General features: G+C 40.1%; 1 protein-coding gene across 2 annotated transcripts in view; it reads right to left on the reverse strand.

The window, feature by feature from the left end:
- C2H1orf21 (chromosome 2 C1orf21 homolog) overlaps positions 1-6,754 on the reverse strand; it is a 263,712-nt gene extending 256,958 nt beyond the window's left edge. Inside the window, exon 1 of one of the 2 annotated variants that reach the window (XM_072648402.1) lies at positions 6,559-6,754. The gene's annotated coding sequence lies outside the window, so the exon portion shown is untranslated. Of the gene's footprint in view, positions 1-5,657; positions 6,068-6,558 lie in introns of those variants that run through there. The other variant, XM_072648401.1, reaches the window with a different exon arrangement.
- Between the last annotated feature and the right edge of the window lie 16,731 nt (positions 6,755-23,485).

Genomic DNA, 23,485 nt, shown 5'->3' on the forward strand with positions numbered 1-23,485 from the left:
AGTTTAGACAACCTTTTCAAGTCTCTTTCAGCTCTAGATCAATGAATTCTATAAGCCTAAATCAGAGAGCTTTCCACACTGGAATTTCTTTACAAAGAAGAAATTACAAGTTCAGACCCTATTCCCCCCCAAAAAAACAGAAGAGAGAATTGTGTAGTAAGTATGGTATGGCAAAGAAGCACCATGGAGATTAAGCTCAAGCTAGTACTCTTTTTGCATGTTTATTAATAATTTACCAAAGGAAATGGTGAACATACATGTTAGGACATCAAAATGTGTTATATAATCAGCACCCTTCAGAAATTAGAGAACTGGACAAAAAATAAGACATTATTATGAACACGTGTCACTCTCTTGATTCATATTCCATTATACTTTAGGAAACTAATAATATTTCAGAAAGTAAACGATTAATTATTTCTTTAAATCTATGTTAGGCTGCAAAAGGGGACTATGGGATGCTTACTTATTTACTAGATAAAAATGAATCAAGTAAGGCCCTGTGGCTTACTCTACCCAAGGTGAAACAGTGTCACTATTAAAGGAGAGGTAAGGATAATTTGATACTTTTATGGCAAAGACAGTACAGTGGAGAGAACATACTCTCTCTGGAGTCAGAGAACCTTGGTTCCTGTTCCTCTGATAACTGTGTGACCTTGGGTGAGTTACTTAACCTTGCCAGGTCTTAGTTAATTATCTGTAAAATGAAGGGGGTAGCCTAGATGAACCTCTGAAGATGTAAAGAAGCTCAAATCTAAGATTCTTTAATCTATGTAAAAGAAGAGAATGCTAGACCCTAGTCTCCCTTTCTTTGCACCCATATTAACCAAAGATATATCTCTTGGTCCCTCATCTAAGGGCAGGAAAATGGTGCCACAATCAGGATCCATACGTACTGTCTTTCTCTGGACTCAGTTCACAGAGTTTTTGGTCTTGTTAGGATATTAGAATGACCTGCACCTACTACATTTGATCAAGTTCTAGTTCCTGCTTGTTCAGTAGAAAGAAATGCGTTAAGTGTTTCTAATGACAGGCACATTGTACTGTACTTTGCAAAGAGATGAAAACAGAAATACAACTGGGTGACTGAGCTGAGCATTCATTCAGGGACCAGTCACAGCAGGAAGTATGAAATTATGGGGGAAATGGGGAGGGGAGTCAGTCTCAATTCAGCTTTTATTGAATAAAGACCCACTTCACAAAAACCATCACATCTGTGTTTTAGGTCTCCCTACATCCACTACTCTCTCTCCCTTCCAATCCATCTTACACACTGCTGCCAACTCAGGTCATGTCATTCAGCCAGTTAAAAATCTTATGGGTCTCTGTTGCCTACTGAAGTAAGTTTAAAGCCTTTAGTCTAGCATCCAAGACCTGCCATGCTTTGGCTTCCATATACCTTTCCAGCATTATCTTCCATTATTTCCAATAACAGATAGCTTCAATTGCTCTCAATTCAGCAAGCAATGTAATTCAAAAAACAATACAGACAGCTATTGTATAGAGGGTACCCCAAAAATCTTAATGAATTTTAAGCCATTAAGGTTCAAAACCACAAGAAGACTTTCAGAACACCCGGTACTTTTATATGGAGCACTGTCCTAGGGCAATGAGGATAGAAAGTTGAGGTAACAAATAGTCTCTGTCCATATGGAATTTATAGTCTGGTAGGAGAATGAGAGATATAGAAATGTTTACAATACATGATATTAATTGTTAAATGCATCACAAAATCCATGGGGAAAGTGGTTACACAGGGAGATCAGGGTAGGTTTCATGGAGCAGTTCAAATTTCAGTTGAGATTTAAAGGGTAGGTAGGAATTTAACAGGGGAGAAGGCCTTTCCAGGTTTAGGGAATGCCATGAGAGAAAATATGGACGCAAAAATGGTCAGGGTGTAATCAGAGAAAAGAGAAGTAGAGTAAAACAAGTATTTATTAAATACCTACTATGGGCCAGGTATTGTGGAAAGAGTTTTGCAAATATTATCTCAGGGGACATGTCATAGCCCAGTTTAGCTGAAGCATGTAATATGTGAAGAGGGAAGAAAGCAATAAATTGTAGAGGGGCTTGAATACCAGTTCAAGTAGTACAAACTTTAGTTATTAAACAATAGACAGCAATTGAACATATTTTAGAATAAAAGTGACATGACAAGATATATGCATAAAGATGAGTCTGGTAATGATAGGATTATGAATGATGAGTTGGAGGGGGTAGGGTGGGGAAGAGACCCATTAAGAGGAAATTGCCTTGAACCAGGTATATGATAATTGTACTGTATCAGTGACAGTTGAAAGAGAGAGGAGACTAAAGACAGGACTTGATAAGGGATTAACCATGAAAGGTGAGGAAGAAGGAATAGTCCAATACAAAAACCAAAGTTTCTTACTCTTTTACTCATACTTGGAATGGCCTATCAAGACCTTATCCATCACTTGAGAACCAATTCAAATGCCAATCTCCTCGATGAAACTTTCCTAGGTTCCTTCCACCTACAAGTGACTTCTCTCTCTTCTGAGATATTGTAATACTTATACTTCTTTTGGTATTTGCCACTTACTGCTTTGTATTACAGTTATTTGCATACTCGTTTAGGGGTAAAGGTTGAGCCTATTATTTTACTGAGATAAGGAATTCCCAGGTGAAGGAACTCTTTCTACCACTTCAGGTGAACACATCATAGTCTTGGAGAGTTACCTAGAACACTGAGAAATTAAGGGAGTTTCCCAGGCTCACACAGCCAGTATATATCAGAGGCAGGACCTTTGTGAACACAGAGCAACTCTCTAACCATTACACACACTGCCTTTTATTCTCATCTTAATTCCCTACTAAACATTCAACTATGTACTTTTCTACTGGCTGGCTTAATATACATGCAAATGTTCAACTCAGTCAACATTAAGGGACTACTATTGCAAGAACCTGTGCTAGGTAGTGGGAATACAAACTTGAAAATGAACACTCCTGATCCTATAGGAGCTCTTAATCCAGTGGGGGACCAACTGGATATATAGACAGATAAGTATGAAACAAGGCAGAATGTCACAAAGGCAAGGAAGAGAGACAGGCAAAGTGCTAGAAGAAAATTTGAGCGAAAGATTATTTTCAGTTGGACAGGATCAGGGAATCATATACAAAAGAACATCTGAACTTTGAGGAAGAAAAGTTCAAGTCAGAGGTGTGTAAGTAAATGGCCCTCATGAATGCCTAGAGGTAGAAAAAGGACAGATGGAGGAAGAGATAGCAGTCCATTTTGGCTGGAACTCAGGGAATATGTGAAAATGAATAATATCTAAAAAGGTTGGGAAGGTAATTGCTAGAAATACAGAAAGAAGGCAGGAGGTAGAGAACCTTGATGGTAGGCTAAAACATTTGAATTTTACCTTACAGGCAAGGCAGAGCCCCTAAAAGATTTAAGCAGTGGAATGACTCGGTCAGTTCTATGTAGTGAGAAGATTACTTTGGCAGCTGTGTGGAGGATAGAATGGACGTAGGAAGCCCAATGAGCTTTATGATGATATTCCAGGTAAAAAGTATTGAGGGCTTGAACAAGGGCCTTGACAGTGTGAGTTAAATGATGGGACAGATGGAAGAAAGACTGAAGAGGCAGAATGACTAGATGTTGAAGGAATGAGTGAGGTTTTCAGTATGGGTGACTGGGAAGATGCTAACAGCGAGGTTGGGGAGAGGGGTAAAGGGATGACTTCAGTTTTAGATCAAAGTTCTGGAAAGATATTGATAGAGAGACATCTAGCAAGCAGACAGAGAGATACAGGACTACTTAGATATAAGCTGTGACTGTATGTGGTACTACATGTATGTATATGTGTATATACATATAAATATGGTATATTTATATATATATATTTAATGGAACTAAATAGTGTATATCAAATTTGAGTACTAAAGCCTCAAAAGTCCTGCAGAAATGCTGCCTTCTCTTCAAACAAGAAGTAATTGTTCTTCATCTGTAAAACAAGGAGGTGAACTAGTCAGCCTCTGAGGTCCCTTACAGTCCTTTAAAAAAAATCTATGAACCTATGATTCAATTCTGCTCTCCCCTAAATACAAGTTTCTTCAGAAGCAGTGGTAGGGTGAGGCTTCCATTGTATGGACCCACTATGAAGTAGCTGTCAGTCTCAACCCTTTCCACAGCTCAAATCCATAAAGTGTCTTAGGGTTTATAAAGTACATTCTTTCCAACAAGGCAATGAGGTAGATAGTGTATTATTATCCACATCTTACAGAAGAGGAAACAGACTCAGAGAGCTAAAAGTGACTTGGTCACACAAATAGTAAATGACTTAGCTAGATCTGGAACCTGAATATTCTAACTCCAAAGCCATGGTCTTTTTACCAAGCTGTGTTGGCTGTCCTCCCTCTTAGAAACTACTACAACATATAAATATGTTAGTTTACCTGAACTCACACGCACTGAGTTGGATTATGTGTGTGTTTTACACACACATCACAGTCAGGAGTTACCAAGGAACGAAACTTTAACAGGAACATTTTCAACGGCAAAACTTATGGCACTATTTTATCCTCTGTCTATTAATACTCTTTTCAAAACAATTCTCAGTATCTATAGGCAAAGGAAGACGACTCCCAGGTCATCAGTTCTCCATTGGAAAAAAAAAAAGATTTCCCTTCTGTCTCAAAGCGTATGTGCCAAACCTCAAGATTAATGTGTGTGCATATTTACATCTTCTATATGCAACCCTCGGGGGGACAGAAACAGTCAATCCCAAAATATCATCAACATGTCTGAGGCATGATTCGAATGAAGAATGTGGATGAATGAGAGAGCAGATCGCTGCAAAACAAACGACCTCTCTCACACACAGAGCGTGTAAAGAAGCATCCTCTCCATGGGGATGGGGTGGGGTGAAGCGGGGGGAGTGTAGGATTGCCAACAAGGGAAGGACATTATCCAGCTGAGTAAAGGCAATGAGCGACACTTTGAAAATTGCAGAGGGGAATGAAATCTGTTCCTGTACAATAACCAAGCACCCCACTCCCTGAATCAAGACAAATCTCTCATGCTACCTCGAATGGGCATTAATTATATATGGAGGGAGAAAAACAGATGCACGGAAATAAGCCACCTTAAAAAAAAGGCAAAAACTTTAGGAATCCTAAAGATCACACCACCTTGCACGAAATGCATCGACAGGCAGAGAGAAGGGACAGAGGGACCATGGTAAGAATCTGAATTTTCTTCCCTTCCACACTCCCCGAGCTCCAGCTTGCAAAGTACGGTGCTACATGCAATGCTCAGAGAGGAAAACGGCTGAGGGCGGCGGGGACGTGGGGGTGGGAAGGGAGGGGTGTCTAAACACAAACCACCCAGGCCTCAACGTGACGAAAGTCGTCAGCAGCATCCCAGCCCCTTCTTTCCAGCAACCCCCCCCTTCCCGTTTCTCACCCCCCCCCCCCCCGCCCCCCGCAGCTGCAGCAGTAGCAGCAGCAGCAGCAGCATGACCACCGCTGCTCCCATCCATTCTGGGCGGCAGACACCCCGCAGGCAGGCCGGCCTGCCTCCCTCCCTGCCAGCCTGCCCAGCCCGGGATGCCCGGACAGTGCTGCCGTGGGCGGGCTCCGCCGCCAACTCCGCCCGCCCCAGGGCCCGGGATGAAGCTCCCACTTACCTTGGGCTCTTGGGGGGGGCTGAAGGTGGCAAGCCTCCCGCCCCCCGCCCCTTCCCCTCCTTTTTCTTCCTCCCTCCTCCTCCTCCTCCTCTTTCTCCTCCTCCCTGGTGTGTGTATTGGTCGCCCCCTCGTCCCCTGCTGCTTGGAGTAAAAGCCGAAAGCGCCCCAGCCGGGCTCCGTGCGTGGGGAGGGGGAGGCGCGCGGGCAGCTTTCTTGAAACTGTGAGACACACACACACGCACACGCACACAGATCCCCAACTAAAGTGTGAAAGAAGCGGCGGCGGCGGCGGCGGCAGCAGCGCGGAACGTCCTCTCCTGGGGAGTGGGCAGGGAGCAAGCGGGAGCTGGCGGGCGGGAGGGGAGGAGGGAGGGAAGGAGGCCGAGAGAAACCTCCCCGGCCAGTCACTCACTCAAGGGGGCGGGAGCAGCCAGGCACTCCCCCACCCTCCGACCGCCCACCCGCCTCTCCCCCTCCCTTCCCCTCCAGCTCCTGCATCCACCTCTCCCCACCCTCGGGGGAGGGGCCAAGGGAGACGGAGAAGGCGCACCCGGAAAGGAAGGAGACTGGGCAGGCTGGAGCTGGGCTGGAGGGGAGGAGAGGGTAGCCCCGGGCTGCTGGAGGAGGTTCAGCGAAGAGCGAGGAAGGCGGAGGAGGAGGAAGATGAGACAGTCAAAAGGCCGCCTCTAAGGAAGCGGGGGCGGTGGGGGGGGATCGACTCAGTGGCGGGGAGGAGACCCTCTTGGACTTCGAGGAAACGAGTAGCCCTCCATCCGCTCTGGGCGAGGCTACTGAGATGAAAGGCTAGGGGATGGATATTGGTGACGGTGACCGAGGGATGCGCAGCTTTTAAGGGAAGGGGCTGGGCGGGTGGAGACCGACTGGCTGACTGGCTCGTTACCTGCAGGACAGTGGGCTGGACACATCAAGGACTGAGCAGTAACCTGGGCGCGAGGGATGGATGGAGGCAGGGTACTGAGGGAGGGAAACAGCCCCTCTGATGGAACGAACGCATCGGGGGATGGCTGGAGAGGACCGAGCCACGCCGAGAGTGGCCGCACTCGAAGAGCCCAGCAGCCTGCTTTCCCCCGGTCCTCTCCTGACATCTCGGGCTCCCAGGAGGGGAGCGCAGCTGGGCCGGAGCTGCCTGCCCGGCCAATCCAGTCGAGGCAAACAAACTGTCTTTTTTACTTGGATGAGGGGGGTGGGGGGAGAGAGCGGCAGCCGCCTGCAAGATGAATGAATCATCAGAGTCTCCCACAGAAGCCAGCTTTAGAAGAGAGGGAGGGAAGGAGAGAGGGAGGAGCAGGCAGTGCTGGTTTTGAGGACTTTGTATGGTACATTGCCCATTGCCCAACCGGTGGGGTGTTGAGGATCAAAAAGACTGAGGCAGTGCCAGGCAATGATGGGGCATGATATGTTGACGGGCCAGGAAAATAAATATCCCTCTACTTACTTGAAATTCCCACTGTTCTATGTAAATTCCCCCAAAGGGTCAACCAATTTCCTAGTCTCTGGGAAGTGTCATTTTTCTCTTTCTGTGATTTTGGTGGAGAGGGTAGGCGTTACAGTATGATGCCTTTAAAAATATGCCTGCAGAATGTACCTATTCCAATGCTATTTGTTGTGGCCCTCCTTTTTCTACCTTCTACCGTCTACCCCTTTCCTGGTTTAGATCCATATGAAAATTTCAGGACCCCACCCCTGCCAAATGATCCCAGACACAATAGGGCTAAACAATAACCTAACCCAGAGGATGGCTATTAGAGAGAATCCGACCCTTTTTGATGTTTCTTGCCAAGATGAAGTTGGAAAATAGAAATACACACATCACAGCTATGACAGTGATGAGACACTTAATTGAAAAGCAAATTCATAATTTGCCTTAATGAAATAACTTAGTAATCATCCATGACTGAAAGGGAAGTCTGCCTTTTTGAAATGTGGCCTTCTAATGCTTTCCTTTAATACAAGTATCACTGCTGTTCAGCTCCAATCTTGAAAATCACTGGTTTTTTTAAATAAAAAATTAGCCCTGTTCTGTTAATAATAGCTAGCATTTTTCTTTTGATATTTTTTCCTCTAACAGAACTGAAACACATTGCAAAGACCTTTTTGTTTCAATGGAGTTCTGTTCACACATCCTTTTTAGAGGTAAAACTTTATTCCCTGAACCAGTTCATCAATAATTAGCCAACTCTTTTCAAAGGCTCTTAGGGCCTGAATATTTTTTTTTCTTTTAAATGTGACATTTCAAGTGATTCTCAAACCACCAACTCCAAGATAAAAAAAAAAATTTAATAGGCAAGATTTTTATACCTGTATAAAGAGTTCAAGAATCTATCATCTGTAATCTCAGTAGTGCAACTTGAAGGAGTGAATGAAAAAACCCTTGGGATATAAATTCAAAGGCAAAGCCAGTCCCTGACATCAAAGTGTTTACATTCTAAGAAGGAAGGTGGGGAAGGGAAAGGGAAAAGGAATACTATTCATAGAGGAGTGGCAGATCAGGAGTGGTGACCAGAGAGATGCCCGTTGGTCCAGAAAGTTAAAGGAATGGAGAATGAGAGGCAAGAGAGAGTAGATTGATACAAGGCCTTTGATAAGGATGCTGTGTGAAGTATGACCGGGGCTTGGAACTAGTTAGTCTATAGTAGCCAAGTAATAGAATGCTGATCTCAAAGTCAAGAAAAATGGAATTTAAATCTTGCTTCTGACATCCTACATGCTTCAGAAAACTTCCCAGATCTCTAAATGCTAGTGCTTTCCCTCTGAGATTATCTCCAGTTTATCCTTTTTTTTTTAAAGCCTTTTTTAAGGTAAGAGAAGACCTAGACTAACAGTACAGGGCTACTCATAGTTGAGCCCCACTTTGATCTCCTCCCCTTTCTGACCTAAGCTGATTTGCCCTTGCTTAGACAACCTCCTGATCCATTCTCTTCCCTCAGAGCTCACTATCCCAATGTTGAATTTAGTGAAATCATCCCACTGTCTTAGCACACTTCAGCTCTGAACTCCCAAGACGAAGAGATCCACCAGCCCCAGGCTCCAGTACCAGGAATCACATCCTGGAGCTATCACACCAGAGGTATATATCTTGTTTATACATATTTGTTTGCATGTTGTTTCCCTAACTTGACAGTAGCTCTTTGAAGGCAGGGATTGTTTTCCCTGCTTTCTTTGTATCCCCAGTGTGCATACCACAATGCCTGGAACATACTAGGTACTTAATAAATTCTTATGAATTTGACTTGACTATTAGATGGGTAACCTGGAGCAAATCTGAGTGTTAGTTCCTTTATCTGTAAAATGGGGCTAATAATAAACACCTTTAGTATTTGTATGTGAGTCTCAAATGGGAAGAGAGAGACACAGGACTCCATGCCTTGCTTTGCAAATTGTAAAGGATTCTATAAAAGCCAACTGGTATTAGTCTACATCTTTGGATATGAATGCCTTGATATGCAGGCATAGCAGTTAATACCAGAAAACTAAAAGCAGCTGGTTTCCAAGAATCCTAAAGGTGGCCCATGGGAGTTATCCCTTCAGGAAGCGCCTGGAGTCAATCACCACACCAGTCCTCAACACTATTATAAGCAACTGAAGAGTTACTGGAGGAGGAGGAGAGCTGTGGGCTTTTGTCAGATCTTCCCGGCTCAACACTGCCTTGGAGTACATATACAAGGCAGATTTACCCTTCCCCAACTCTCTTCCATTTGCAGTCTTCCACTCCTTCATCCTTTGGTTTAAAAACGAAAAGCTGCATCTTCTTTTTGTTTTGTTATGTGAGTTAGAATGAAGTTTACCTTGTCCATTATCTTTTATTCTCTCTTTCTCCTTCTTAAGTCTTATGTTCCTAGTATCAAATGCAGAAATCCAAATGCCATACATTTTATTTTTATTTTTGATTTGTGGAATAAAATAAGCATATCCATAACATTATAATAAAAAGATGATTGCACATGAAGCTGAAAATCTATTCCATACAACTTGCTATTCCTTTTAAAAATATATAAAATTATATAAATTTCTTTTTTACCCTTTTTCCCCTCCCTCATCCTATATAGATGGCTATCATTAGACACAAATACATACATATGTATATGTATATGCAAAACCATTCTATACATATATCTATTTATCAGTTCTTGCCATAAGTTTTAAATTCCATTTATTTAGAACCCAGAGCTAGAGGTATTCTAGTAAATATTTAACAACCAACTCTCTGACAAAAAAATACATATGTGTATGTACACCATTTCTAAGTTTATTGCATTTTTAATGTTTTCTCTACTGTTTCCTTAAATCTAGACCATCAACAAAAGAATAAATTAAGCCCTGATGTACTGCTGATTTCTGAGGTGTAAATGCTCACACTGAAAATTTAACAATTTGTTCCTGGGACCAGTCAAGCTAGCTCTGACTCCCCCTCCCCCAAACTGGAGATCATTTTCCTCATAGAAACTTTGTTATGTAGTCCATTACAGTACCAATATTACTATAGAACCCACCTATCATTTGTAACATTATTTCATGTGCAGATTTCTCGCTTCTGGACACCAAGAATACATATCCTCCTGTCAGCAAGAACAAGAGCATGCCAAGTTTGTATTGGTCTGATCAGCCACAGTTGGACACACTGTGTTTCGATCTGTGTCAGGATCTGTGGCATCCTAATAGTGACGCAAACACAAGTGATGCCATTTTGGTCCTCTTTGAAAATGAAAAACAACAACCAACTTTACTACCAGTTACCTAGAGTCAGGAAAACCTCAATCTTCCTTAAAATCTGGTCTCAGACACTAGCTGGAAAAGTAATTTAACTTCTATCTGCTTCAGTTTCCTTATGTGTAAAACTCGGATAATAACATCTACCTCCCAGGATTATTGTGCAGAAAAAAAATGAGACATTTGTAAAACGCTTTGTGAAACTTAAGACATTGTATGTGGTACTTATAATTATTATTATTATTAGACATCAAGGATAAGCAGAACAAAATACAGTCTCAACTTTTCAAGATAAATTGAGTTGGAAAAAGAAGAGAGAGAGAGAGACACACACACACACACACACAGGACACCAAGACTTGGCAAAATAATGGAGATTCTAAAACAAGCTGAGACTGCTGTTGGAAAGACCAGTGTTTGGGGCACTGGGTTCAGACTGACGTTGGCTTCTTGGTTCCAGACTGAAGATCTCACCTGGCATACAGCTGAGGATGGAGGGGAAGAGCTTCCATTTGGCAGATTCTTATTTTAACTTTTTTCTTTTTTTTGCCTACCAAGTGTCTTAATATCTCCATCATTTCTACATTGAAGTGCCTTCAAAATGTCAGTGTCCTGGAACAAAGACCAGTCATGCTACCTTAGTAATAATTCTATCCTTAGTAGTAAGAGAAGGATCATAAGAGGCCACAACAGCAGACAGAGGGCAACAGTCAGGATCTGTGGCATCCTAATAGTGACACAAACATAAGTCAGTTGTAAACTCCTTGAGAGCAGAGGCCTTACTGATCTATACCCAACTCAGTATGTAGAATAGCACATAACTTTATAAGTTTATTTTTGTTATTGTTCCTGATTGGAGCCTTCATATTCAGGGAACTGCCTCAATAAAAAAATGATTTAATAGGAATTCTATTATAATTTGTCTCCTCTTCAAAGGCTATATCTCCTATTTTGAAAAAAAATATTTGCTGAAATTATTGTTAAATTCATTATAAACTTCAGACCGTTTTTTAAATCTTCACTCAGGTAATAAAAATGCTTCCTTACTCTTTAACATGAAAAGAATCCCTAAATGAAATATTTTTTCAAATAATTTAAATATAAATTTTTTTTAAAGTCAATATGTTTTTTGTCCTGAAAAAATAACTTTGCATATATGAATTCATCCTCTTCCTTGAAGAATCATAAGAGTTTGTCCCTAAAGCTTCTTTCTCTTTATCATTTAAATAATCCATTTCCTGAACCTCTTGACTTTTTATACTATTTTTTATCGGTTTTGTATGTCCCCTTTGAACAGGTAGTAGTCATCTCATTGTCTGTGAAGTCAATGAGTTAAGTTAACAAGCATTTATTAATACACTATGCTAAACACCAGGGATAAAAAGAAAGGCCAAAAAAAAAAGTCTGTACTCTGAAGGAGCTCACAATCTAATGGGAAAGACAACATACAAATAATTATGTACCAACAGGATATTTATAGCATAAATTGGAGATAATCTCAGAGGGAAGGCGCTAGAATCAAGAGAGGTTGGGAAAGGCTTCTCGTAGCAGATGAGACATTAGCTAGGGAGTTCCAGTCAGAGGAGGTAACCAGTAAAAAAGCCTCGAGTTGAGGGTTGCAGTCATGTTCCAGGAATGGCGAGTTGCCAATCTCACTGGATTGCGGAGCACATGGAGGTGAGTAAAGTGTAAGAAATCTAGAAAGGCAAGAAGGGGCCAGGTTATGAAGAGCTAGAAAAACCAAGCAGAGGATTTTATATTTGATCCTGAAAGAAACAGGGAAACACTGCAGGTTATTGAATGGTTAGTCAGTCAATAATCCATGTTTCTACTATGGACCCAATCCAATGGTCTTTTTTCAATCCTCGTTCTCCTTGACCTTTCTGCAGCCTTAGACACTGCTGATCACTCTTTTCTCTTTGTACTTTCTTCTCTCTAGGTTTCTAAGATGTTACTCTCCCCTGGTTCTCCCTCTATGTATCAGACTTCTTATTCTCAATCTCTTTTGCTGTATCATCAGTCAGATCATCACACCCATTAACCACAGGGTTTTGTCTTGGGTCCTCTTCTCTTCCGCTATTATATTGCTTCATTTGATGATCTCTTCAGCTTCCATGAATTTAATTAACATTTCTATGTTTATTATTCTGAAATTTACATATCCTACCCTGTAACCTATCTGTTGACCCCAATCTTACATCACTAACTGCTTTTCTGACATCTCTAGGTGGAGATACATTCAGTATATATCTTAAATTCAACATGTCCCAAAATGAACTCATTTTCATTCCCCCTAAACCTTCCCTACTTTGTACCTTCTCTATTACTGTAGAGAATACCACCATCTCTGAGGCTTATGAGCTAAATATAATCCTCAGCTCCTCATCATCTCTCACTCTCCATAAACAATCTATTGCCAAGGCTTGTCAATTTCACTTTGCAACATCTCTCGAATATGCCCCCTTCTCTCCTCGGACACTGCCACACTCTGGTACAGATCTTATCACTTCACACTTGAACTATTGCAATAGCCTGCCTCAAATCTCTCCCCACTGCAATCTGGCCTCCATTCAACCACAGCGACTTTTCCTAAAGTGCAAATCTGATCTTGTCACTTCTCTACTCAATAAACTCAACCAGCCAAAAAGCCAGTGTCTCTCTGTTACCTCTAAGTACAAATACAAAATCCTCTGTTGGGCATTGAAAGCCCTTCATAATCTAGCCCCATCCTATTTTTCCAGTCTTCCTATACCTGGCTTCCCATTGTGAATCTTCTATCCAGTGACACTGGCTCTAGTTCCAGGAACTTTCTATATCCCCCATTCCTATAATGCTCTTCTTTCTCATCCTTGCCTACTGACTTCCCTGGCTTCCTTCAAGTTCCAACTAAAATTCTACCTCCTACGGGATACCTCTCCCAACTCCTATGAATTTTTGTGCCATTCCTCTCTTAATTATTACCTGTTTATCCTATTTATAGTTTGTACATATTTGTTTGCTTGTTGTTTCTCTTATTAGATTGTGAGCTCCTTGAGTATAGAGACTGTCTTTTGCCTTTATTTTATCCCCCAGTGCTTAGTAAGTACCTTATCATTAGTCAGTCATCAACAAACATTTATAAATAAATAGACATTTATTAAGTGCCTACTATATGCTAGAGCTTTCAAGAAGAGGGTGATCACAAGCGTTAAAGGTTGTAGAGAGAACAAGAAGAATAAAGATTGTCAAAAGGCTATTGAAATCTGCAATTAGAAGATCATTATTAACTTTGGAAAGAGTGGAATGATAAAAGTTGTAAACTTGAATGTAAGGAGTTAAGAAGAGAGGGAGAGGAAGGGAAGTGATGGCATTTGTTGTAATCTTTCCCAAGAGTTTAACAGTAAAGGGCAGATAAGATACAGGATGATACTTGGGGTGAGGGAGTTGGAAAGATCAAATGAAGTTTTGGGGGGAATGGGGGAGACATTGTAGGCAGTAGGACAGGAACCAGCACACACAGAGAGAGACGTTAAGAATAAGCAATAGAATAGGGATGACAGAGAGAGCATTCTACTGAAGAAGACAGAATGGATGGGATTATTTGAGGGGTTAGCCTTAGTAGAGAGTAAGTCCCCTTCATGTGATAGAAGTGAAGAAGGAGATAGTGGCAGAGGACATCTGAATGATGAGAGGAGGAAGAAGGGAAGAGGAAGCTCATGGCAAATAGCCTCAATTGTTTTTCTGTGAAATATGAGGCAAAGTTCTCAGCTGAGAGGGTGTGGGGAGGTTTAAGAAGAGATGAAAAGATTCAGAAAATTCCCTGTGGAGAGTGGGTTAGTGAGTTGATAAAGGAAGTGTAGAAAAAATTGCCTAGCAGAGGGCCCAATTGAGGTTGTATAACATAAATTTGTAGTAGACTGGGTCAGAAATGTTTAATTATTTTTTCTACCTTTGTTAACAGCATGTGTGTGTATGCGTGCACATGTGCACACTCACATGAACAAAAACAACAAGCAGATGATGGGAATGCTCCAAGGCTGGGGCTTGGCAGGATACACCTGGTGATATAATATGGGGTGTAGAGAATGGATCAGGATGGGAAAAGAGAGAGTCACTGGTTGATGGCTTGGGAGAGAATTAAGGGTGAAGTGATTGGAGGTGATATAGGGGAAGTGGTCTTGGTAGACCTGTACATTAGAAAGGTCTCTTTGACTGCTGAGTGTAGGTAGATTAGGACGAGGACAAACTTGTATCAGGGAGACCAACCAGCAGGTTAGTGCAATAGTCCAGACATGAAATGATGAAGAACTAGGCTAGAGTAGTAGCAGTGTCAGAGAAAAAACAGGATTATATAGGAGAAATGTTACTGTAGTAGAAATGATAGCATTTGACAACTGACTAACTATGGGAATAGTAAGGTAATGAGAGATTGAGGAGTCAAGAATGACACCTAAGTTATTAACCTGGTTGACTGAGGGGATGGAGGGTTACTCTCAACAGTACTAGACAAGTTAGACTAGAAGAGAGTTGGGAGGGTGGGTAGGCAGATAATGAGTTCAGTTTTGGACATGTTCAGTTTAAGATGTCTGCTTAAAGAAATACAGTTCAAAATGTCCAGAAGGAAGTTGAAAATAAGAAATGGAGGTCAGGACAAATTAAGAGAGGAATATAATGACACTTCACTTTTATATGACACTTCAAGGTTTAAGCACTTTTTAAGCTATATCAAAGAAAGTTGAGTCCGTATTGAATTAGATAATCGAAGTGAAATATGTTCCCTAATATAAAATTTTGATTAATTAAGTCAACTGTAGTTCATTTGACAGTATGGGTAGACTTGATACTATCTAAGGTTTAAGCTAGGGCCATTTTTAAATGTATAAATTACTAAAAAAAATGCATTAAGTTTTGTATATGTTGGTGTTGATGCCTAGTCATTCACATAATTCTCATGTACATAGTTAATTTCCTACTTAAATAGGTCCACAGAGTGGCCACAGGAATATCTCTCTAATCCCCATGATTCTAGATAGGTATTTTCTACCCTTCTTTTGATTGCCCATAGGGCAATTCCCCAGTTCATTCCCCACCCTCAGGGCTTGCTTCTCACCTTAATGTGATCCTCTTGGAGAACAAGGATCAACAATAACAACAGTGTTGGGTTGGTTCACAGAGGGGCTGTGGTGTCAGGCTGACCTAGTGATGAATGGGAGGGAGGAAGGGAGGGCAAATTCCTCACATTGCTCCTCCCTCACCCCACCAACCTCAGTGCTTCTCTTGGACTTGGCCTTTCCAGCCTGCATTCCATTTCCATATTCTCTACACAAGCTCCTTTTACTCTTCACCCCAGAAATCATGCACTAAAATCTGCAGAATACTCATCATAGTTTTCCTCTGACAGGTAAATCTTCTCCTTTTGAATACAGAGTTCTACCACTGCCACCTATGTGTAAATGTATATTTTCCTCCGGATGAGAAAAGGCAAAAGTAGGAGGTGACTGGGAGGAAGATAGTAGGAGACAGAGGGACAGAGCCTTTCTTACTTCCTAGACCCTCTATAAGCCTAGATTGCCCTGGTCTATGGGCTAGTTTCCCACTCTGAACTGCTAGCTGTGCAGATTTCATACCTTACCATTGTTAATCATCTCTTCATGCATTAATAATGTGGTTGCATGTTTATATCTTATCATCTCCAAAGGCAGAGATTGTGTGCTTGTTTGTATCTCCCTACAACTCAGTGTCTGGCAACACCCAAACGTATTAATTATATCCACTTGTATTTCTAGTCCTTTGAAAGCACTTTCTTCACAGCAACCAGGTGAAATAATGCAATTTTTATTATTCTCATTTTACAGATAAGGAAAATAAGGCTCCAAGAGATAGTTCCTTGTCCACAACCACAAAACTACTGAATATTCAGCAGATGAATTCATTTGTCCTGACTCCATGGCTACTGCTCTCTTGCCAGTGGACTAGGGAGGATACTTTGTTTAAGATCTTTCACACTGAGAACAGCACACAACACACAAACAATTTGGCACCAAATCAGTGCAAGTATTTAACTTCAGTCCTAAAAAACCTTCTAATAATTCTAATTATTCTCTTATTAGTATGTGACATACTCTAGACAGCCTAGGTTTTGTTTGTGATATTGGGGATTGGGGTGAGAAGAGAAATTCAATTGTTGGGTTTATCTTTACCATGTTTGTGTGGGTGGGTAGTATAGATCTATCTCTACATTTTATATAGACATTATATAGATCTATATCTATATCATATATATGTATAGTATAAAACTTTGTATATATTTTATATACATATATAGCATTGGCATATTACCTATATTACAGATCTAGATTTACATAGATACAGACCTATATGTATATATTTATATCTATATAGCTATATATATTTTCCTTTGATCCCTTTTAGGAGGTAGGGAAAGCTGGAGAGGATGGCATACAAACAGGGAAATTAGAGAAAATGGGAGAAAATGACATGTTTGCCAGAGCCTCATGCATGAAAATAAGGGAGAGATGAGGCATAGTGAACTAGGGACTAGGCTGGGGGTTAAGCAACTATTAAGAATTTGTCAAAATATTTTGGTTTTGAGTCATACATTCCTCAAATGCAAAGTTCTCTTGCTCTGGTTACCAGCTAGGCTAGTTCAAATAAATTCTTTTGACTTTGATCATACTAGTGCCAGGCCAGGCTAATTGTCTTGAAGTTCTGACAGTCCTTAAGAAGATTTTTTTTTTTAATTTATAAGGAGAGATGCAGAACTGGAAATCTTTGCACTGATATTAAGTCACTATGACAAACTTTAACCTTAAACTCTCCTCCCAGTAAAAAATTTGTAGTCCCTGCAAATTATACCAGGTACACAGGTAAATCATATATCATTTACATGCAGTTAGATTATATACACATTACTAACCCCAGCTACATAGTTACACATAGATACAGAGTATTTGATACACAAATCAGAATTGCAAACAAATGGATCTTATACAAGAACAATTAAAAGGAACACATAATGAAGTTGATGGCATAGACCAAACATAGAGGTTATATACAATACCCATGAGAAACATCGTGATAGACTTGCAGTTGGGAAGTCCTGGATTTGAATCTCTCCTCTGACACTTAATAGTTATGTGATCATTTTCCCCATCTGTCTGTAAGTGTGAAGTTAACTGATACTAACTTAATCAAGTCATGGTGATAAAATATCCAACCAATCTTTTTCAATCATAGACCTTAGAATACGTGTGAAAAGTTTGAGAGCTATTTGATGAGATGAAATAATATGCAGGAAGTCTGTTCAAACTGATTAGGGATTTCATTATGCCTTCCTATATAAAAGTATTAAGTTAGCTGGAATCAAGAGTTTCTAGAACTTGGAGCAATTGTGACTTTCCAGCATATCCCTGAGGAGGAAGTCCTTTGGGGGGGTGGGGGAAGAAGGTAAGCGAGACCTTGACTAATTCTCCTTCTATCTCCTCCTTGCCACCAAAGCTTAACAGCTTTGAAGAATTCATAGGATGTCAAATTTTCCATTCTCCTATTGGTGTTTTAATGAAATCTATAGACCATCAAGGACAGAATGGATATAGATTCATAGTTCCACAACAGAGTCCAGCAAAGAAACTATACTATGCCCTAAGGGAACTCATTCTAGAAACCAGAAACAGAATTACCTCTGTCATACATATGCTTTAAGTTTGAACCATCTTCCCCTTGAACTCTGTGCTTACTTGTGGGGGAGTATGACAGTTTTGGGTAGGATTTTTTTAAATCACCTATTCTCAACCTCTTTCTGAAAGCCGCTTAAGGCTGGATGCTGGACTTGATTCTCAAGTAATAATCCTGGAGGGGGAAGTACACTTAGGGAACTTGGACTGACAGCATTAGAAATCACCCATGACTCCTCAGTGGTACCTTTAGAACTTAAAGGTGAGATGTAGCCAAGTTCTGGGGACTCAGCTTTTCGATGAAACTGGGAATTGTAATAAGGATTCTGAGTTTACATGGGCTACATGCAAAATGGACAAGATAATTCCTGTAGCCCCCATCTCACAGAATTATTGTGAGACTCTCTATAAATTGTGCTCTTTACAAACTTTAAAGCGCCATATAAGTGTTGGCTATTATTACATAATGTCACTATGTTGAAGTTACATGCAAAGAACACATTATACATGCTCCAATTGTGAACTCTGGTGACGTAGAATTTCTTCATTCATCATTTCGGGAACATCAGAACCTGGTCATTGGCCAGAAAGTCCTGGCATTTCTTTGCCAAGATTTCAGTTTTGCACTCTAAGTATCATGAGAAGTGTTGTCCTTTAGCTCCAGTTCTAGACTTGTGAGTGACTAGGGATATGTGTCCCTGTAGGTAGTCTTTTAACAGTTAAAGACTGGCAACAAAGTCAGTGCTCTTTGGTCCACTGTTAACAGCACCTAGTATGAGATTTTTAAGTGTTCAGTTTTAGGGCTTGATCTAGAAAAAAGATTCCTTATTAATTTGCTTTTAGACAATCACCAACCAGGAGAAGTTGCTTGAGTTTGAAGAGCAAGACATAGGTTGAAATTTGGGAAGATGTAGTCCCCAAACTTGTCTACATCAATTCATCCCTATCATAAGCTTAGAGTTAGAAGGGATCTTAAAACTCAGTTAGTCAAATCTCCTCATTTTACAAATGAGGAAACTGAGTTTGAGAAAGGTTAATTGACTTGCCCAAAACCATACAAGTAGGATTTGAAACTAGGTGCTCTGACTTCAACTTTAGTGGGCAGAGCCCACTACACCACCGTACTTCTTGCCATTCTCACTGACCATCTGTCAGTCACAATACAAGATTGAATACTAAACAATTCAAATACCTCTGTTGAAAACATACTCAAAGTATTAATGGTATCATTTTTTCTGTTCAAAGAGGCAGTATAAATGTAGTATATAGCTAAAAGCCAAGAAGACTTGGTCTTTAATCCTTCCTCTGATTTTATACTGGCCTTGTAGGCTATGGGCAAGTCATTTTACCCCCTTGATATTTCAGGCAATATTTCAAGAAGAGAAGGTGAAGAGAAAGTGTTGAACTGTGTTGACAAAAGGAGTTTCCTCATCTGGGAATTCCCTACCCTGATGAAATTGCAGGTTCAAAGAATACATAAAATAAAAAAGGAAACCTTTTGATGTTTACATATGAGGTAGAGCTTAAGTTTAATTACATTTAACAATAATTTAGCATGGCTACACAGTTTGCAAACTTTCACTGACCTTTTGCTTATTGTATTCAAATCAGTAGAAATGTATTTCAAATTACTTTTCTGGCATTTTGGACCTTAAGCCAAATTGCAGTAAGCTACATAAAAGTAGAGACAAGTAGAAAAAGAATAATTAAATCAATATTTCCTCAACATTCACAGATTTATTATTATAATTCCTGAGGTCTATCCATAGATACATGGTGACACCTTACAAGTGTCTAAAATGTGCTGTTCTCCTGAAACAAAAATGATGTTATTTATGTACTGTTATCATTCAATCTTCCTGAACTGCTTAAGAAGTCTTAGTAAATGAATGCTTGAAAACCATAGAAAATGTAGAAGTTTTAAATGAGGAAGGGAAAAGAAATAATGAAAATTAAAGCAGTTTCTTAAAAGCTTATGGTATATTGCTAGATACTACTCATTGTGGGAATGTACTCTTAAGATTTTCTGGAGTGACAAATCAAATGCTAATGATAATAATGTGGACAGGGACTGGTCCTGTGATTTCATTGGTGTAGGGATCTCTCAGGCGAAGAAACAACTTCTAGCAATTCAGGTTAACGTCTTCTCTGCAGTTTATAGACTTAGGAGACATATTTTACTTCTTCGGATGCTTCTATTTACACGTGGCATTGTAGCGATTGTAGTAATCCCTGGAACATTGTAGAGTCTCTTAAGTGAGATTCATAACCACTTAAAACATTTTGGTCTAAGTATCCACAGAGGAAAAACAAAGTAGATGAAAAATGCCCATTGCTCAAGCTGCGACAGGCTGTTGAATAGACCAACTATAGAACTCATCACTGATACATGTATCTTGAAAAGATGTTGCAAATGGACAGTAAACTGGGCCAGAACTGAGTAACAGAAGGAGAGTAAGCTAGATGTGTTGGGAAATTACAGTTCTTTTAGCTCAAGGTTTCTTAATCTGGGGTCTACAGACTCCCTCAAGGATTCAGTGAATCGATATTCGGCAGTCTGTGGGTTTAACATACATTGATAACTGTATTTCCATGTAGTTTCCTTTACAATCTTATGAATTTTATTTTATATATTTAAAAACATTATTCTGAGAAGAGATACATAGGTATTAATAGACTGACAAAGGGATCCATGACACAGAAAAGCATAAGAACCTCTTTTTTAGCTTCTCTATGAAACAAAGTTCCATTTTTAAAACACCACTATTCTTCAGGTGATGTTTGACAGTCATGGAAGCACAGTCTTCAAAGAACTAAAGATGAAGATCAACAATAAGTCAATGGAGAGGTTCAGAAGAAGGATGAGCAGGCTGCCATCAGTTTGTCAAGACTACAAACAGAGAATTACATAGAAGCAGCAGAAAAAATGATGTAAATACATATAACTGGGGGGGGGGGGTGGACCAGTCAGATAGAACAAGAGATAACCAGTGGTCAACCTATATGCTCCACTGATATCCATGCAATGTCAAGAAATCAAGAGGGCTTCCCTGGACATATTCATGAAAGGATGTGAACAAGAACCACAAAGGATGGATATGCCAACTTTTGTCGTGCTCTGCACCATTGGGTGCAGTATCCATATTGGTAAGACCACATAGTTACTGAGGTACCAAAGTCATGTGCACATTGCTGTATGACTTCTATTGTTGCTCACACTTGTGTGTTGTTCATACTTATAATTTCATTGATTCAGATACTTCCCAGTGTAAAAGCTCCCTCCATTGATTCATATCAGCAATTAACCTATAACTAATAGTATTAGAGGACTCCTTAGTGCTGCAAAAAACTTTAGATCTCATCTAGTTTAGCTCCCTCTTTTTTTTCCAGGCATGAACTTGCCCAAAATCACACAGCAAGCTAGTGACAGAAACCTAAGTAGGATGCATATCTTCTGACTCCTCATCTAGAACTCTTTCCAAAACTGTTAGAAAAAGATCAGACTTGAGTAGAAGGATTTTTTGAAAAGATTTTAGGGATGCATCAGTTGGTGGACACAGATCTATTCTCTATTTACATTGGCTTTCCACTGTTGTGCATTTCTGTTCCCGACAAAACCAAATTCTCTTCAGGGTCTGCTTTAGAAACAATTACTGATAATATGTCACACTTTTCATGATTTACATGGTGGTAGGGAGGGGAAGGAGAGGTAGTTTGATGTAATCATTTGAACCTACTAAAGAACTGCTTAAGGAAGCCTGAAAGAGGTGAGTGTTCTTAGCATTAGAAGAGAAATTGTGAGATCTTCATAACTATCTTCAGACTTATGAACAGTTTTTATAAAGCAGGAAACTAGTTATTCTTCTTCTCTGATGAGAGTATAAGAATTAAGTTTAAACCTCAGTGGAGAATGTATATAAACACATACACATATACATATATCTGTATATCTATATCCATATATATATACTCACATATGTGCATGTGTATTATATATGAGGAGGGGGATTGGATGATACAGTCTGGTTAGAAGATGCTTATAAGAGTTCTAAGAACCTGAAGTGACTTATTGAGAGGGAGAGAGAGGGCAGGAAATGAAGAGTTCCTCTAAGAAAGGTTAGTAACCCCAATGAAGAAATGTAAGTCATGTGAAGTACCTCATGTAATGGGCATAGAAAATAATAATCTGCTCATTTTCAACAGTAATAAATCTACTTCAACTAATCTACTCCCAATGTAGATGATTTGCATTGACATAAGAGAGAAAAAAAGATTCTCAAGAATACATCTTTCTTTGCATGCTGGCTCATTTGTGTCAATGTACTACAATTTTTCTAGTGTCCCAAGCTAAAAAAATAAAATAAACAAAAACCTCTGATTCAAGTTCTCTTTTACCCATTTCATCCATTGTTAAATATATTTATTCCTTCCTTCAAAACATAGCAGGTTTACCCTTTCATCTTCATGCACTCTGAGTCATCTCCTGCTTTCCCTGCCTCCAGCATATTCTTTTCTGTAACCCATCCTGCATATTCAGACTTCCCCAATGCTGCCAAAGACCCAGGACTTTGATGGTATGGATGCTCTTTTCCTTAGTAGATTATTCTTCATGAGTTGTGGCTCCCCCAAGATTTATAATCTGAGGGCCAATCTTCTTTAATGAGCATCTGCGGATGACAGATATGGAGCCCATTGCTAAAGTGGAAATTGAAGCCTTTTTTAGCTTGATAAGCCTTGGCAGAACTTGTGTTGCAATGGCATAGCTTTAGGGAAAACAGAGTCACTCCCACCATGGAAGGATTTTCAGGCAGGATTGTAAGGTTATTCTTTCCAAAACTACTTTCCTCTTACCACTCTCATAGACAGGAATCACCGTTCTCCATTGCCAGTTGTATCATGCCTGACTGCCCTCCTTTGTTGAACTTTTAGTAACAAAAGTTGACATTTACATAATGATTTCAGGTTTGCAAAGTGTATTACAAGTATTATCCCATGTGAAGCTCACCACAGTCCTAAGAAGGAAATGTATTATTATCCCCTCTTTACAGATTAGGAAACTGAGACAGAGAGAGGTGAAATAATTTACTCAGAGTCACACATTTAGTAAGTGTTTGAGGCCAAATTTGAATTTAGATCTTCCTGACTCTAGGTCAAGTTCTCTATCCATATTGACAACTGACTGTATTTTCCCCCTAATCAGGCCCCTACTCAGCTATTCCAATCATGTTTCCAACTCTTCCAAAACCCAAGCTCTACTCTGGGTGAGCCATTGTCTTTTTTGTCCTTTTTGGGGACATTCTTGCCTCCTTGCCCTTCTCATGATGTTTCCCCTACCTGGAATGGCTTCTCTTTTTGCCCATCCTAATCCCTACCCATCCTTTAAGGTACAGCTCAAGGCCACATCAATCTCTCCTTTCTCTGAGCCCT

Source organism: Notamacropus eugenii, chromosome 2 (genome assembly GCF_028372415.1).
Source record: "Notamacropus eugenii isolate mMacEug1 chromosome 2, mMacEug1.pri_v2, whole genome shotgun sequence".
In the NCBI taxonomy this organism is placed as follows: Eukaryota; Metazoa; Chordata; class Mammalia; order Diprotodontia; family Macropodidae; genus Notamacropus; species Notamacropus eugenii.